Source organism: Mesoplodon densirostris, chromosome X (genome assembly GCF_025265405.1).
Source record: "Mesoplodon densirostris isolate mMesDen1 chromosome X, mMesDen1 primary haplotype, whole genome shotgun sequence".
NCBI lineage: Eukaryota > Metazoa > Chordata > Mammalia > Artiodactyla > Ziphiidae > Mesoplodon > Mesoplodon densirostris.
The window spans coordinates 132,791,706-132,810,361 of NC_082681.1; the positions used below are offsets into that span (position 1 = coordinate 132,791,706).

The following is an 18,656-nucleotide window of genomic DNA, read 5'->3' on the forward strand; positions in this document are numbered from 1 at the left end:
AAAGGGAGGGGATATGGGAACATATGTATATGTATAACTGATTAAATTTGTAAAATAAAAAAAAAGGGCCAAAAAAAAAAAAAAAAAAAAAAGAAGCAGAGGGAACAATCACGCCCACATCTTGATTAGCAATGGCAACAAACAGGAGCAGGTGCCTGGGATTCCTGCCACACGGGTTGGAATTCCACTTCTATCATTTACTAGCTCGATAAGCTGGGGCAAGTTACTTAACCTCTGCAAATGTCACCTGTAGAATTAAAACACCACCAATGCTCTTGTTCCCTAGCGCTGTGGTAAGTACTGCATAAGAGTTTACACGGCAGACCTTAGCCCCATATCAAAGAAGCAGTAACAACTGTATCATTGTTTTTGTTGTTGTTACTGTTACTCTTCTTCCTCTTCACCCTCCTTTTGCTGCTATAACTATTACTATTACTACTGCTGCTGCTAGAACTAATAATAATCATCCCTGCTATAGGCAGAGTCAATGGCCCTGCAAAGAGACAGCCTTAATCACAGTAAAACCCTTTGAGCTAATCTTTACCCCCTTCCCACATACTCTGCCCCCAAACCAAAAGGAAACATGAATATTCTTCAAATGAGACACTCTGTGAAATCACACACCCCCAGCCATGTAACACTGTTGAACTCTGGAAGTCTTTGGTAGACACAGCAAACCCTCAGACCCTAGACAGGTGCTCAGCTGGATTTAGAAACTGGGGTGAGAGCAGCCGTGGAGATGTGCTACGCAAATATGCCTTCGAGGAAGAACCTGTTGGGTTGGCCAAAAAGCTCGTTTGGGTTTTTCTGTAACATCTTACACAAGACACCTAACGAACTTTTTGGCCAACCCGATATTTATCAGCTGCAAGGAGCACACTTAGCTGGCAGCCTCCAGTGGCAGCCCCCTGGGGTCCGCTCCCGGGTTTAAATGGAATCCCCACACTTCTGGGGGAACCCCCCGCTTCCCCATTGGTGGACTATGGTCATCAGTACGAGGGTCTGGCCATTTCTGCCCAGTGCCTTGCTACTCGAGGGCCATCTTTGCCCTGGAGCTGCCGCTGGACCGGGAATGCAATCTGTGGTTCTTTGTCCTCCACCCCCCCTTTCACAGTATCCGATTACACTGTGGTGTCAAGACTTTCTGGTGAAAAATAACACAAAGCACCCCCATACCTGTCAAACAACCCTGTCAAGGATGGTGGGGTGGTACCCTACACAACTGAGAAACAGTGAAAACAATACAAAATGTTTTGTTCCAAAATTGTATTATTTCATGACTTTCTAAGAGTTTATTTGGAAAGCTCTATGGAGTTATAAAACATGTCTGATTTGTCTCTCTAATGAAGTGCCTACAACATGAGGCTTTAAAAAAAGTGATTATGGATCATGTTCTATTCATGTCACCTTTGTTTTGCAAATTAAATTTGTTATGCCACATGAGCTCAAAGACATGAATATTATAATAATGCCAGATCTATAAATTGCAAGAAGAATGAATTAGAATTTTAAAATGCATTCAGTTCCAAGGAACTGGATTTCTTGAGGATAGATTTTTCACCTACAGAGAAAAGGTATTCTAAATTACTGTGTTTCCATCTTAACCATTTAATTTCATTCTCATTTTGGTAATTCATATTTTTCAACATAATGAAAACATTAAAAACAAGCAAAAGCTAAATGGTAAACTATTTTAAAATACTAGTTGGACTTGGTAATCTAAATGTTCTTAATATTAATATTATTATGGTTAAGTATAATAACAATAAAATAGTTACCATGTGACAAAAGGTATTCTATACTTTTTGCATGTATTAATCCATTTGGCTTCAGAAACATTTTACATTTTAAGTATAATCATTATCTTCTTGTACATACTGACAAACATCTTATAGGTTATGTGATCTGGTAAATTACATATTTTTAATGTTAATATTGTTATGGTTGAAGATAATAATTATGCAACAGTTAAACAGTTCTTACTATGTAACAAACAAAATTCTAGGCTCCTTACATATATTAACTCATTTAGCCTCATACACATTCTATAATTTAGGTGTAATCATTACCCATGATGAATGAATTAAGGAACTGAAAAACAGAGAGGTTAAGTAACCTCCCCAAGGTCACACAGCTATATGTGGTACACCCTGGATTTGAACCAAACAGTCTGCATGAACCAGGAAAACAAATGCCGACTTCCCTTAAGCCACATCAATTAAACTTTCGGTCTGTGTGTCTGTATGTAAATGCACATGCAAACTGAGTAATTTTAAATCAAACTGATTTGACTTCAACAAATGCATCTGAATTTTAAAATCCAAATGAGTATGGTCTTTGTCAAAGTACTCACCCTGAATATCCGAGGCAAGTTCAGTGTGCTTTAGCAGCCGCCTCTCTTGTTCAAATGATTCTCAACTCGCGGAAGAGATCCTGCAAGTGATGAAATGAATCAGCAAGCTCCACAAGAAAGGCCAGCTCAGCACTCAGACCTGTCTGGTTCTAGGCCAGAACTAGAATTTTCCAGTTGTGCATCAATCATCTTGTCAGACCTCTTGCATAGTCAATTATCAGTAAACAGTCATTAAGTACCTACTGTATGCCGTTCCCTCAGCTAAATCCCAGAGCTTTTAAAAGGTAAGTATGCCTCTACTGAGGTAGCAGGATTCACAGAAAAAGAATCCAATTTATATCAAATATTTATCATTTGCCCCTCTACGGGATAGTCAATAAAATACCCTAAACTTTTGAAGACGATTCCAAAAAAAAGAGCTCCCTGTCTTTTCTGTGACTATGCTGCAGTCCTGATAGTGTACTTTTTCCCCGTTTTATTGAGATAGAATTGACATACAGCACTGTGTACGTTTTAAGATGTAAAACATAATGATGTGATGTACACACATCATGAAATGATGACAATATGTGTAGTGAAGATACATCATCTCATAGAGATACATTAAAGAAACAGAAAAAATACGTATTTTTTTCTTGTGATGAGAACTCAGGATCTAGTAACAGTTTTATATAAAATGTGCAGCAGTGTTAATTATCTTTATTATGTTGTACGTTACATGCCTATTACTTATTTATCTTAGCACTGCAAGTTTGTACCTTTCCACTGCCTTCATCTCACTCTCCCTCTTGCCACCCCCACCTCATAATCACAAATCTGATTTTTTTTTTTTTTGCAAGTTAAGTTTTATTTGGGGCCAAATGAGTACTGCATCCCAGGAGACACTGTTTCAGAGAGCTCTGAGAAACGGCTCCGAAGAGGCAAGGGGGGAGCCAGGCAGTTTTGCAACAAAAGGGCAGGTAGTCTGAATGTCATAAGATGATTGTTAATTAACGAAAACCAGGTATCTCAAGTTAAGGAATTTAGCGCTTTTCTATGTATGGGAAGATGCAGGAGTCTGGGCTCACTGAAATCCTTCCTTTGATCTGCACCTCAGCTATCTGGGGCCAGTATCCTGTGTTTTCATATCCTGAGTTTCCTCAGGGCTCACCGCGGGGAGCGGCTACAGCCTGATGGCTGCTAGATGGCAGGTATTCTTCCCTTCCTGAGTTCCCTCAGGGCTCACCCTCCCACCTGGCTGCAATCACTGATGACTGTGACATCCTTTGTTTACTGATACGGCAGGAAATATCCGATTTCTCAAATCATCCTCTTGGTCAGGAATTTGACCAATACTTGGGAGACATTTCATGACCAAATTTAGTCCCATGGCGCTGGGAGGCTCATCCCAGATCAGGAGAAAACTCTTGCTGATATGCCACTCCAGGTGCTAATTTCCGGATTAGGCCCTGTTGATAATTAAAGATTCTCTGGATCCTCTGTCTGTTATGATCCAGGAAATGTTCTCCCTTATTGCTTCTTCCCATACCTAGAACCACATTATTACAATTATTTTATAAGAGTCATAAATGTGATCTATTTCCTCAAGATGTTTAGTCATCATCAATTTTGTTGGAGACCTGGTTACACACTGGGTACTGTAAGAGACAACAATCTTATAAAATAGACAGGATATAAGTAATGCAGCTAGTAACACTGACAAAGCCATAGTGTAGCAGGGAGGCATAAAGCACAATTTGGAAACAAAGAACAAATTAAAACACTGATTAGTAGAACTAGTTGTAATCCAGCTGCAATAAACCATCAAGTCCACAGGAGAGCCAGCTGGAGAAGCCAAATTCTGGCAGGTCTGAACTCTTTTTCTATGAGTCTGTTTGTTCTTGAAGTATAATTGACCTTCAACACTATGCCAGTTCCTGTTACACAATGCAGTGATTTGATACTTCTATACATTTCAAAATGATCACCTTGATTAGTCTGGTTACCATCTGTCACCACACAAAGATATCATATAATATTGACTCGCTGATGAATGCACTTTTAAACTCTTTACCCATACTCTGAAATTCCATTGGCAGGATACAGCTCAGGAGTCATGCTGTTTTAACATGTGACCTGACCCCAGGGACTGGGTATGGCAGGATTCCACATCACTGGTGCCACCTTAATTTAATGCTTACACTCCTGTCTTGCAATGGCTGGTGTCATCTTTTCTCCCTCATTAGACCGTAGCCTACCTGCCTCATTCATTATTATATCCACAGGCCTGTGAAAATGCCCACACACAGAGCAATCACAGGTGATACTGCTGAAAAAATACATTCATAGATTAAGGAGACAGTTAATAACCTCTTAACAAGACTGTGTGGAATAAAACACTTACTTCAAAGTATGAGTTCTGATGGGTGTGTTAAAAAATCTATCATATTACTTTACAGACAGCCTTGCTCTTCGTGCATTTAATACTTCTACCACTGACACCCGTAATTTATAAATTTAGTAAGACACAAGTTCAGACAGCATTGTTAAAGCTGTTGGGAAGACATCATTTAGGTGGTGAAAAAGCCTAGCAAATAATCAAACATCGATATCTAATATAATCTTTCTTCTCTTTATAGCATTCACAAGGGGACACTATTACACGTTAAAATGATGTTCACAAGTCTAGGTTATTGATAAGATGTCTGGAAGCAAGATATGCAAACAGGAGTCTTACATACATTTACTATTAGGTCACTGACTGTATCATCAATTAAGTTATTGGCAGTTACTGGGTTAGATTATCTCATACTGATGGCTTTTTATATAATGTTTCATACTAAGTTTGAGATAGAAATCTCTAGAAAGTAAATTATACATTATATTTACCTATGTGTGTTGGGAATATACATCATACATATTAATTTTACATGGGTAGTCATTATTTTGTTTCTCTAAATTTGTATTTGTTTGTATTCTCTAAATTTTCTATGAAGAATACGTGTTTCTTTAGAAATAAGACAAATATTTTATTTCTTAAAAAACTAAACTCTTACAGGAGTAGAAATAACTCGCACTTCTTTTGTGAAATGATTCCCCCTTGAGTGTGCGTGTGTATAGCGATATACAAACATAGTTCAAAACCTTATTTTCATGACCTAGAAGTCACATTAGCAATAGCTCTAATTATGAGAGCTCATTAATAGGAAATTATTCTAGTTAATATAGAAATTATTTTTAAATTTTAGTTTTCCTCACTAAAAAAAATGAGTTCATAAAGTGGACTCTAAGTAACGGCTATTTAGAACCTCAATGAACATTTTAGGTACAAATAAACATAGAAACAGTCTAAACAAGTAACATACTCTATAGCCATTTGACTTTTATTCAGGACAGAACCTAACTCATCTACCTTTGAAATCAATCAGTACTCTATAAAGGTGAAGGAGGCAAGAGATGAGAGGGACAAAAATGACCATATTAATCTCAGCTTTCTTTTTTTTTTAAACATCTTTATTGGAGTATAATTGCTCTACAGTGGTGTTAGTTTCTGCTTCATAACAAAGTGAATCAGTTATACATATACACATGTCCCCATATCTCTTCCCTCTTGCATCTTCTTCTTTTGAATGTTTACATATTTGATTTTATATCGGGATTTCAGTCATGTCTCAAGGAAGGCACACAGAGCATGTGTGCCCTTTGATGCGTGTGCAGACTCAAGTGGATGATGATAACTGGGTCTGAAAGCTGACTGTCCTCTCTCTGGAGGTGATGTGGGGAACGATAAAGCACAGGCAGGGGAGAGTCCGCTGGTTTCTAACTGGACTAGGGCCGTGTTAAAGTGAGACCTCCCTGGCACTCCCAACCCTGGGAATTGGGGCTTCTCTCTGCCATTTACATGCTTCTGGGATCTGCGGTGTCCCACTCGCATCAGCCAGCAGGGGGCAGCCTGGAGACAGTTATAGAAAACAATAAACACGGACCGTGTGCGGAAACCTATTTTCACATATGGGTCAGTTCCATCGGGCATTACGTTTGTGGGATTTTGCACATCATCTTGCAGGATGCAGGCCCACTCTTCTGAAAGTCACTCAGCAACTAAAGGCAAACATTTCTGAGAATCTGCTGTGCTTAATTGCTACTATCCCTTTAATCGAGTTCCTTGGACAAAATCAAGGATCAGAAGTTGTGTCAACACTTTGAGAGCAGCCAATGAATAACCGGGGGGAAGGGAAACGATAAGATAGTGATAATAGTCTCTCAACAGTGTGCACTAAAACAACCCCCGTTTACTATTTTGCAGTAAAACAGTTAAGGGTACAGCTTTGCCCTCTGACGAACCTGGGGTTTCTTTCCTTTGCTCCCTTCTGTTTGGCCAGGTGATCTGGGAAAAGTGCTTTAGCGTGTGTGAGGCCACTTTCTCTACCTGCTTCAGAGCATTTATTGTGGAGATGGAGACAAGGAACGTAACACAATTAGCAAAGGCTCTGGCACACAGTATGGGCTCAGTAACTATTACCTGATTACTATTAATTATGATTATTCTTCATGCACAGGACATTTAATCCAGTGCAAAGGTGTAGCAGAAAGTGTCAGGAGTATCTGTCCAGCCCACGAGCCTCCAGGCCTTGGCACCCATCCCTCGCCATTCCTCACTGCTTGGACCAGGGAGGGATCGTGATACACATTTGGCCAATCATATATTCTCTCTACTGGACACGCAGCCTAGAGGGAGAGGGAGGCTATTCTTTGTGACATTTGTCTAAACCGAGGGGCTCCCACGTTTGCTCACGTGCACCTTGAGAAGCAGAGAGCAGATCTCCTGAGAGGAAGGGAAATAAAAGAGATGCTGACAAGACCCTGGCAATCTACATTGGCAGCAACATGGATGGACCTAGAGACTGTCACACTGAGGGAAGTAAGTCAGACAGAGAAAGACAAATATCGTATGATATCACTTATATGTGGAATCTAAAGAAACGGTACAAATGAACCTATTTACAAAACAAAACTTGAGTCACAGAAGTAGAAAACAAACATGGTTACCAGCGGGGAAGGGGGGGGCAGGGATAAATTGGAAGATTGTGATTGACATATACACACTATTTTATATAAAATAGATAACTAATAAGAACCTACTGTATAGGGCATGGAACTCTACTCAATACTCTGTAATGACCTAGATGGGAAAAGAACCTTAAAAAGAGTGTATATATGTATATGTATAACTGATTCACTTCGCTGTACACCTGAAACTAACACAACATTGTAAATCAACCAAACTCCAATAAAAATTAATTTTAATTGAAATGTTAAAAAAAAAAAAAAACGACCCTGGCAATCCAAAGCAGAAGCATGGTTTCTGCAAGCTTTCATCTTTTTAGTGCCCATCCCCTCCAGACTTCCACCGTTCCTTGGGTTCTGTATTCTAACAATAATTTTCTTTATCCACATATGATGATTTTTGGTTTTTTCTCTCAGCAACCAAGGGAGCCTTAACTAAGGCAACAAATCTCAAAAACAGAGAATCTTTTTAAAGAGCTCATTCTTTTACAAGTAGGACCCAATGATCCAGACAGACTCATTTCAGGCGTAGCGAAGAATTGCGTTTCTCCCCTTTTCCTCCAAGATCATATCTGGGTATACGGGAGAGGACTCCCGAGCAGGGCTAGCTGGACGGGCCCCGTGCTCAGAAGGCTCTCACAGGGCTTCCCTGGTGGTGCAGTGGTTGAGAGTCCGCCTGCCGATGCAGGGGACACGGGTTCGTGCCCCGGGCCGGGAGGATCCCATATGCCGCGGAGCGGCTGGGCCTGTGAGCCATGGCCGCTGAGCCTGCACGTCCGGAGCCTGTGCTCCGCAACGGGAGAGGTCACAACAGTGAGAGGCCCGCGTACCGCAAAAAAAAAAAAAAAAAAAAAAAAAAAAAAAAAAAAAAAAAAGAAGGCTCTCACACCTGGTTTACTGCTCTGCTGTCATCAGCTTGAAATTCTTAATAATTTTACCTCTGAGCTTGCGGTTTACGAGTGAAGTCCAATGGGACAGTGGAGAGCGTACACACGAATGAGCAGAGCGGATGCATGCGATGTGCATTTCTGCTTTCCCTTGCCACCGCTCTCTTGCACAGGGCCTGCGGTGCCTATGAACAGGCGCAGAATCCCAGTGGACCCGCCACGTGGGGGAGACACCCAGTCTCACAGCCAGCACAGGGTAAGCACGCCACACCCGGAACTGAGCCGGCAGGGGTGTTGCCAGCCTCAAGAGGACACGTTACTCATCCCCACCAGAACGTCCTACAAATGCAGAAGGAAGGCACACGGGTACTAAGAAACACAAATGACCAAGAGAGAACCCTAGTACTCCCTTTCTTCCTGAGGTCACTTCCCTGTATTGGCCAATCTCTTAACCTGAAAGTGATGACATAGAAGAAAAGTGAAGGAGTAACTCTAGTTGTTTTCTTGCAATCCGTGCATATTGGTCAGGTGGAGAATGACCAATGCGGACCGGTCAACAGGCTGTGCAGAATCTTCTAGACGCCCTGATGACCAGGCTGAGGCTTATTTTAGCACTGGCTTTCTATGTGGGCACCTCCGTCGACCAAACCTGCAACAAGGCTCTGGTGTCATGGTGGCCAAATTGAGAACTTCTCAAGAACAGTGGTCCTCAGCCCTGGCTACACCTTAGATTCACCTGGGAGCTGTGTCTTCCTAATGATAATATTGAGGTCCAGGCTCCATCCTACACGCATCAAAAGGAGCAGAATTAAGACACTGTACTGGTGTACCACAGTTCCCAAGGCTATGTCTGCAGAAACAGGCAGGGCGATCTTTGTCTACAAACCCCATCCCAACACACAAACATGAGAAGTGGGGGATGCGCACACTGATTTTCTACCTCAACACCCCTCCTTCCCTCACTCAGCTGGGCCAGAGGCTGGGATGGGTTTTCCCCCTTTGCTTAGGCAGGGACTTGCCCTAAGTCATAACCTGAGGCCCCTTCATCCACAGGTAGCCAAACCAAATCAATAGTCATGGTGCCATCACAGCACGTGACGTGGAGGCCCTAGGCAAAGACGCTGCACCAAAGCTTTGGGCACGAACAGTGCTGCCTTGTGTGAACAAATAGAGAAGGAAAGAGACCCCCAAGCCTAAGACGCGAGCACTTCCATGTTTAACGGTTTGCCGCAGGACGAGCCTCTAAAGATCCTGGGGTGACGGTGCAGCTGGACAGGATCACTGCTGCCTTCACTTATTTATGACAACGATGTTGTGAACGCCCCGTGAGTGGACATCTGCTTTTAAACATCTGCCACTACGGGGACAGTAGAGCAAAACAGTCAAGGAATGAATCCTGGCTGAGCCAACGATCAAGCGTGCGATCTCGAGAAAGTTACTTTGTCTCTCGGTGCCTCATTCAGCCATCGTCGCCATGTGAGCGCCACTGTCGGTCACCCCACAGGATTCTTAGGGACGTTGAATGTGCACTGGTGCGGGCAAGGTCCCTGGAGGAGACAAACAGCAAAGACCACGCAAGTGCGCGTTCAACAAGCAGCAGCGAATGCAAATTTGGCGTTGCTCCACGCCTTTGAGCACGGAAATAGAAACCAAATAAAAAGCACGCCCAGAGAGCCTTTGCGCTGCAGAAAGTATCAGTCACTTGCCACTCTAACATAGAAAGTACAGAAAAAAAAAAAAAGAAGGCATGAGTCAAATGTCAAGAAAAATGTGTAACTAATAGAAATGCCTCTGATTTCAACAATTACGCGTCAACACCTGATGAAAATACACCTCGGGTGGGTGGCCCATACGAGTGGGGTCACTGAAATGAAGTCTACGTGGTTAGGAGATCCTTCTCACACAATATTAAGCAAAAATGTTTAGTTTCTTTGCTAACTGAAGGAAAATAACCTTTACACTCGTCTGTGTTCACAGAATGCTGAAATGAAGCTAAATTATATTTTAAATATTATCTTGTGAATGCTTCTGTACCCTACAGAATCCAAATCTTTTCTATAATACAACTGGGAAAAAGGGGTCATGTTGGTGATAAGCTGATTTTCTAAAATTTGGAGTATATGAAAAAAGTAAATGAAAAATAAAATTTGGAGTACATGTGCATGAAAAAACAGGAAAATTAAATTTCAGAATTACAAAGACCTTTTGGAGACCCCTGACCTTACAATTTTACTTTTACAGCTGTTTTTTAAGTGTCATGTGGCCATGCAGCTACTCCAAGGACTCTGTTAAGAAAAGTTTACTTTCTGCAAATGGCCCTTCAAAAGCATGCTAAGAGTGCAGTCCTGCTCCCTCAAGGGGAGAGAGTGAATGAAATATGGGAAAGAAAGTTTGGCGCTTAAAATGACAGCTTAAATAGGGCTCTCTGGCTTCCATGTGGGAATTTAGAAATACAAAACTAATGTTAGGCTGGAGGTAAACTTCCCCAAGCAAGGAATGCTGTTGAAATGACTTTGAACTTGCCATCTCTTTTATTCACAGAGAATGCATTCTGTGTGTTCATTATTTTAAATATATTTGCCTACTGGGAAACAGCACAGTTCATCAGAACTTGGGATTCTTTCCCCCCCACGAAAAACTGAATCAGTCCATACGATTCAACAAGCAGGGCTCCATAATACTACCACATTCTAAGTCACTGCTCTGCTGCTAGTTTTCTGAGAATTCAAGCCCTAACAGAAGACTCTGAAATTACAGCTGTCTTTTCCATGTCAGCCTGGGTCCTTTCAAAATTCCACTTTGACCTCCACTTCAGACTTCTCACCCATTTTACCCATTCATTCTGTAGCTTTGTGCCTAGGGAATGTATCTGTGTATAGTTTGCTGTAACACATCACTTTTGTCTTAGAAATTCTGTGAAGATGTTGTAAAGAATGATTTTGAAAGTTTATGTTAGTGGTGTATTTCTTATGGTTTTCAAATCAAATATGAAATACATTAGTGGACACCCACTAACTGGTGACTCTCATCTTCTCCCAAACGCTCAGAAGTAAGGGATGATGGGAGGACCTCTGAGATCACTTCCCACTCTTCAAAATGCTTTTGGTAGAAGGGCACTGGCATTATTGTCACAGGTGTTAAAAACAAACATTGATTTAGCATCTACTTCTCTGACCCTCTGTGTAGGGTAAGATCCTTGGTGGCACCTCCAAGAACCACAGCTCCCTACATGGAAACGTATCACAGGGAAACATTCGCATCCATTTACACCGATTGGGTGAGCAACAGTCTTGTACCATCTCTAATATCCAAAATAGCTCATTTAATTCAAAAAAGGCGAACAAAACTATTGATTAATTCAATGGTGAACACTTATGCCGAGCAGCATGTACTGTTCCTCTAAACATACCTAAAATCGCAACCAACTTTTCAACGCCCCAAACATCACAGTCGTGTTCTTATTTGTTTGGGGAAATACTCGCCAGATGAATACGTATCATGAAGTTTTAAATATCGAAAAGACTAAATTTCCCTGTCTTATATGGAGATTCTAGCTGCATGTCTGCTTGTTTAACTCTGTACTGCAGCGGATGTGTTGGCTTAGGCTTGCCCAGCTGACTCCATCTGCACTCGGCAATGCGTCCCTTCACTCTGTCCGTCGTCTGCAGTACTCGCTCCCCCGTTCACGGGCTCACATCACTGTATCACCATTTGCTGTTCACGCTGACTCTTCCAGGGACACGCATGCGACAAAAATAGAACCAGCAGGAGTCTTTTTCTAAGTTTGAGAGGTGGGTAGTGAAAGAACTTTTCCACTGATATGCTGAGAGTCGGTGAGGCTGCCGGCAGCCTCCTGGGGATGTCCGGACTGCAGAAGGAAACTAAGATGAGAAAAACAGGAAATGGCACCATGGTGGCCTTCCAGCACCCACTGCATGCTTGTCCAGCCATCTCTACAGTCAGTCCTACCTCTAAACCTCCCCATATTTGATATTTATCCATTTTGGCTGCGCTGGGTCTTAGCTGCGGCACTCGGGATCTTCGTTGTGGCATGTTTAGTTGCGGTATGTGCAGCATACGAACTCTTAGTTGCGGCATGCATGTGGGATCCAGTTCCCCGACCAGGGATCGAACCCAGTGCCCCAGCCGTGGAAGCACGGAGTCTTACCCACTGGACCACGAGGGAAGTCCCTAAACCTCCCGGTATTTGAACTAGCACATTCTTTTTGCTTAAGCCAGTTAGATATCTGAAACATAAACTAAAGATTCCCAACTCATATAAACATTTAGCTACTTTCTAGATGCCAGGCAAAAAACAGGAAGTAGAGACTTCCCTGGTGGCGCAGTGGTTAAGAATCTGCCTGCCAATGCAGGGGACAAGGGTTCGAGCCCTGGTCTGGGAAGATCCCACATGTCGCGGAGCAACTAAGCCCGTGCGCCACAACTACTGAGCCTGCTCTCTAGAGCCCGTGAGCCACAACTACTGAGCCGAAGTGCCACAACTACTGAAGCCCGCGCGCCTAGAGCCCGTGCTCTGCAACAAGAGAAATCAGCTCAACGAGAAGCCCGCGCACCACAACGAAGAGTAGCCCCAGCTCACCGTAACTAGAGAAAGCCCGTGTGCAGCAACGAAGACCCAACGCAGCCATAAACAAACAAACAAATAAATAAATAAAATCCAAGAAGTACAAGACGGTCCCTGCTCCAAATCAACTCTGAACACAGAAGGCGGAGCAACCGCATTTCTAACCAAAATGAAAGGTGAAGAATACTACCGCAATGCCTCAAGTGTGGTAACAAAGAGAAGGGTGTGGTTAATATTGACAGAAGGTGTTTGAATTTAATCCAAAAGGACAAACTGAGACAAAAGAGTTTTTTAGGCCCAGAAGAATAAGTAGAACTTAATAGAGTAGAAAAATGTGAAAGTACATTCCAGTAAGAAAAAACAGTGAACTAAAAATGGACAGTTTATCCACTAAGATTTTTTTTTTTAATTTTCTAATGCCTACTCCAGTCCTTGTCATATATTAGACACTAAAGTATATTTAAAGAGTGAACATGGGCTTCCCTGGTGGCGCAGTGGTTGAGAGTCCGCCTGCCGATGCAAGGGACACGGGTTCATGCCCCGGTCCGGGAACATCCCACATGCCGCGGAGCGGCTGGGCCCGTGAGCCATGGCCGCTGAGCCTGCGCGTCCAGAGCCTGTGCTCCACAACGGGAAAGGCCACAACAGTGAGAGGCCCGCGTACCGCAAAAAAAAAAAAAAAAAAAAGTGACCAAAGGCATGAATACAATTGATTAGATACATAATTTATCTGGAGTTAGGACCCTGGTCAATGACATGACTCCCTTCTACAACACTGTTCCTAATGGAAATTATGTTCTCTTTACAATAACCTACTTTATGACACAGCTTCCAGGAAAAGGAGTAATCAGAGTGACTTAGTGCTGTAATTGATAAATGCAGAAAGGGTAGCGAGTTAATTGCTACACTTGCTTTTTTTTTTTCTTTTCCAGATGCAAACAAGTTTCCTAAATGTTATCAATTTATACATCACATTTATGAAACACTTTTACCACTTTTTAATAAAATTATAAATGCCTAAATGTGAAGACCAATTATAAATTCTGACCAAAGAAAGGACTGAAGGAATAACAAGTTTCTAAGACCCGTCAAGGGCCAAAGAGCACAATCCTGGGCACATAATAAGAACTTACTAGCTCGTTAATTCAGTTCTGAACCCCTGTAGGGGAGGAAGGTCTGTCAGCACCGTTGTAAAAGTCATAGGAGACAGTGGGTGCAAAGGACTGGCATGGAGTGGGCCCTCAACAGGTGTAATAATTATTAACAATAAGCTTCCAGCAAATAGGAGTGGATGCAGAGACAAAATACACCAGAATTCTTATTGTCTCCCTTGGAAATGAAGTGATTAGATAATTGGATGTTTTGGCCGTTAGGCTGTTTCTTTTGACGATAGCATTAGTAATGATGAGATCCTGTACTCCACATTAAAACGGAGGAGTATTTTGGTGAATCTGATGATGCATACGGCACCAAAGCTGACACTGTTTATCACTCAGTGCTATCACCTGTTTGACACTGATAGTATTTCCCCAATAATCCCCTCCACTGGAAGATAATTATCCAAAGGGGAACGAGAAGGAGTATTGCCAACCATCTGTACAAATGGTGGACCACAAGCAGCCAGGTCAAGGGCAGAGCTGTTCAGCAACAGAGAAAACAGGGCAGAGAGAATACAGATTTTCTTTTTTTTTTTTTTTTTTTTTTTTGCGGTATGCGGGCCTCTCACTGTTGTGGCCTCCCCCGTTGCGGAGCACAGGCTCCGGACGCGCAGGCTCCGGACGCGCAGGCTCAGCGGCCATGGCTCACGGGCCCAGCCGCTCCGCGGCATATGGGATCCTCCCAGACCGGGGCACGAACCCGTATCCCCTGCATCGGCAGGCGGACTCTCAACCACTTGCGCCACCAGGGAGGCCCCAGATTTTCTTTTATTGGGCTTTTAAAAATATTTAGGACTCTGTCAGGCATCTGGTACCCCACTCCCACCATCACTTCACAACACCAACACCTGGCTACCAAAGATCACAACACCAACCCCTGGCTACCAAAGATCTAAAACCCCCTTTGTATAAAAGATGTCTCTTAAGTATGAAAATTTTGAAAGCTCCTCTGCTCTATTTCACACTTAGGCAGAATATCAACTGCAAGCACTGTAATTAAGTAATTCTAATACAATAACAAACACTCAGAAAATCTTTCTACCTTGATCTCTCAGTTCAGTGTACATTATATTTGGAACCTTTCATATATTAAATTAAAACAAAGCTTATACATAAAGGTTACATTTTTCTTAATGTTTTTTCTAATAGAAATAGCTTGATATTTAGTTTCTATGCCATGTTAAGGTGATCTATAGTGTACACTTTCAGATGTCTCCAATCCCAAGTAAATTACACTTCTTAAGGACGCCTAGGTTTGAATTGTTTTCAAATGTCACCAGTCTGGTTACATACAGACATTTACATATATATGTATATATATAACAGAAAATATATTACATATATAATTCATATACTTTTTGAAAAAAGAATTCTTCCATTTAGAAAAGAGTCACTCAAGGGACTTCCCTGGTGGTCCGGTGGTTAAGACTCCATGCTCCCAATGCAGAGGGCACAGGTTTGATCCCTGGTCTGGGAACTAAGATTCCTCATGCTGCACAGTGTGGCCAAAAAATAAAATGGAAAAATAAATAAATAACCATAATCACAAAAGTACCACCGCAGCTCTATGCAAGAAAGGAGTTACCCAGTTTTACTTCAAGCAGTTGCTTCTTCTAGTGTATTTCTAACAGAGAGAAAACAGGTGTAATGGAAAAGGCCCTTACATTAGTGAGATCTGTTTAGCTTGCAAGATTTAGCAACTCGGTTCTAACTCACTCAAGAAAACAAAGAGCAAAGGGTGGCTGCGGTGTGGGATGAGCCAGGGATGGTCGCGGTTGCATCCCCAGGCTCAGGAAATGCCATCACACCTACTAGGCCAGCTTCTCTCCCTTTCTCAGCCCCGACTCCCTGTAAACTGCCTCTATTCCCGGGCTGCCCCTCCACACGGTGGCCTCAGCTGATGACCAACGCCTCCTTAGAGAAAACAACAACCTGTGGGAAGGGATGGAGCCTCCTCTGTGGGCTCACGTGGGATGCTCTACTGCAAGACTGCAGAACGGCCTTGCTCAGAATTCTACGGTGGTCTCAAAACAAGGGAATGCTTCAACAAGGCACAGAGGGCGTGGTGACCCGAGGTATCACCTTGAGGCCCCTGTGGCAAAGGGCGCTGCTGTGTGTGCCAACGGTGTGGCCACAGTCCTCTGAAATTAAAGGCTGTGCATCTAATCTTTAAAGTGCATCAAGTTCAGCGTGCAGGGCTCTGGGAGGGGGTGACGGGGAGGAGTTCGTACACGGAGGGAGGGTACGGGTGTCGCGGGGAACGGTGGCATGTGCCCCACAGAGCTGTTCACCTGTGCTAAGATGCCAAGGTTGTAAAATAAATGCCACCGCATGGACAGTAGACTGGAACACGAGATTACACTCAGACACTTTGCGATAAGGCTCAGTCCTTGGGGCAGAGCTGTGGCAAGCATCCCTTATCCCTCCCTTATCCCATACCTTTCTCTCTTTAGGAGAATACATGATCAAATCTTGCGGGAGGAAGCTGGGGATGTGGAAAGCCTTGGGCACTTTGTTTCTGTGCCAGCTGCTCTTGTAGGTACCTCCCAGAGCTAAGGGTTTGCTGCCCCCCAGCTCAGTGTGGACATGCACAGCACCTGTGTGTGGCTTCGTACGAGCACACGATCACGCCTCTGCAATTACACCTCGACTGTCTCCCTACCCTCTAGGCTCTAGATGAGGAAGAACTGAATTCCTGTCAACTTTGTGTGCCCTGAACCAGCACTGTGTTTGTTAAACAATGGATACTTAAATGTTCGACAAATGGTTAGAAAATAAACCAGTTGAAAACTAAATTACGCGTTTTCCCTGGTGGCGCAGTGGTTAAGAATCCACCTGCCAGTGCAGGGGACAAGGGTTCGAGCCCTGGTCCGGGAAGATCCCACGTGCCGCGGGGCAACTAAGCCCGTGAGCCACAACTACCGAGCCCGTGAGCCACAACTACTGAAGCCTGCATGCCTAGAGCCCATGCTCCACAAGAAAAGCCACCGCAATGAGAAGCCCGTGCACTGCAACGAAGATCCAATGCAGCCAAAGATAAATACAGATAAATAAATTTATAAAAAAAAAAACAAAACTAAATTACTAAGGAAAATAGGCAAAACCAGGCAAAAGATTTACTGAAAAATGTCCTGAAAAGGCAATTAAATTACTATATATTCACATCACAAGAGTAATTTACTTAAATCCAACAATCACAACAAATATTTATGAATCACACACTATGTGCCAAGTGCCATGCAGGGCGCTGAGATTATAAAGACAAACGTGAATGAATCTGATATTCTTCCTTACCTTAGGAAACGGAACCGTTTAATTAGTTGCATGTGGGTATGACATGGGGTAGAAGGGAGAAAGAAGGAGAGAGTTTTAAAAAAAAGAGTTTAAATTGTTAAGAATTACACTATGGAGCTTTGTGGACATTTTTCCTGTGACCCTTAAATTTGGCGGCAGGGCTGGTAATAACCGCTGATCTCATCTTTCCTTGAAGCAAAGGATCCCAAAGCCGTGGTGTGCGTCCTGGCTGCCCCAGCGACAAATTTCTCACCTGTCTTCTGTGCCCCAAAGCAGGAAACAGGTGACCCTACCACCACTGCAAATTCTGGCTCTGTGGACCTTGTCTCTCCTTAAATTTTCGATGTCACCGCCTCACCTTACACCAGACCACCCCAGGAGTCAGACCGGGGCTTTGCAAACTTTAGTGTGAAGAGCAATGCCTGGGGATCCTGTTAAAATGCAGACTCTGCTTCAGGAGATCTGAGGCCTGGGATTCTTCCTTTCTAGTAAGTTTCCTGGAGGATGTTCTCTTGGGAAGACCACACCCTACCAGAGACTTAGAAGGCAAAGGAAGGCTGAAAGAATGAACAGCTTGTCCTTCTATATTTCCTGGATATACACACACTTGCCCTTCCTGCCACTAAATTCGAATGGTAGTAAAGAATTCAGAGTAATGCAGGTGTGCTATGCATAGGCATTAGGGTGCCTGCAGGATCAGCTGTCTCAGAAGTCTACTTACAAGAATAAACACGAGATCTCTTCCTTAGTCACGACATCCAGGGTTCTTGCTTACAGAAAGTGTTGTGGGCCAGAGCCCAGGTCACTAGCATCCCAAATGAGGGAGAAAAGGAAAAAAGTCCAAGGTAAAGGCCATCTGGGGAGCTCCCACCCACTCCCTCTCCTGCTTAAGGTAGAGACACTTGCGTTTTTCGGATTCTCTTCTGTACTTCAGTGAGAGTAAATCTGTCCTTAAACAAGGGGGCCTGGAGAACCTACAACCAGAAACTCTGCAATTCCTTAAGGCCTGCTTGTTAGGATTAGATAGGGAAGACACTGTTGAGAGAGAGAAGGAATTGTCAGTCCTTTGAATCCGGGCGGGAATGCAAGCCGAGTGGGCTGCCTTAGAAAGCTGCTTCTCAGATCTACCCAGAGCCAGTGGTGCTACCAGACGACACAGGCTGACCTGCTGAAAGCCTGCTATGCAGCATGAACGTTACGACTTAGCACCAGCTCGGATTTTACCATCCCATTTTGCAGAGAAGTCACCTGGGAAGCTCAGAGAGGTCATATAACCCACCCAAGGACACACAGCTTGAGGCGGGCTAAGGATGTGAACGCTGCCCAAAGCCATA

The 18,656-nt window shown here is 43.2% G+C and overlaps 1 long non-coding RNA gene across 1 annotated transcript in view; it reads right to left on the bottom strand.

Moving 5' to 3' along the window:
* The window catches only part of LOC132482062 (uncharacterized), a 32,463-nt gene that overhangs the window by 13,414 nt on the left and 393 nt on the right, over positions 1-18,656 (bottom strand). The window contains exon 2 of the long non-coding RNA XR_009530864.1: positions 2,354-2,433. This is a non-coding gene — a long non-coding RNA (uncharacterized LOC132482062). The remainder of the gene's footprint in view (positions 1-2,353; positions 2,434-18,656) is intronic.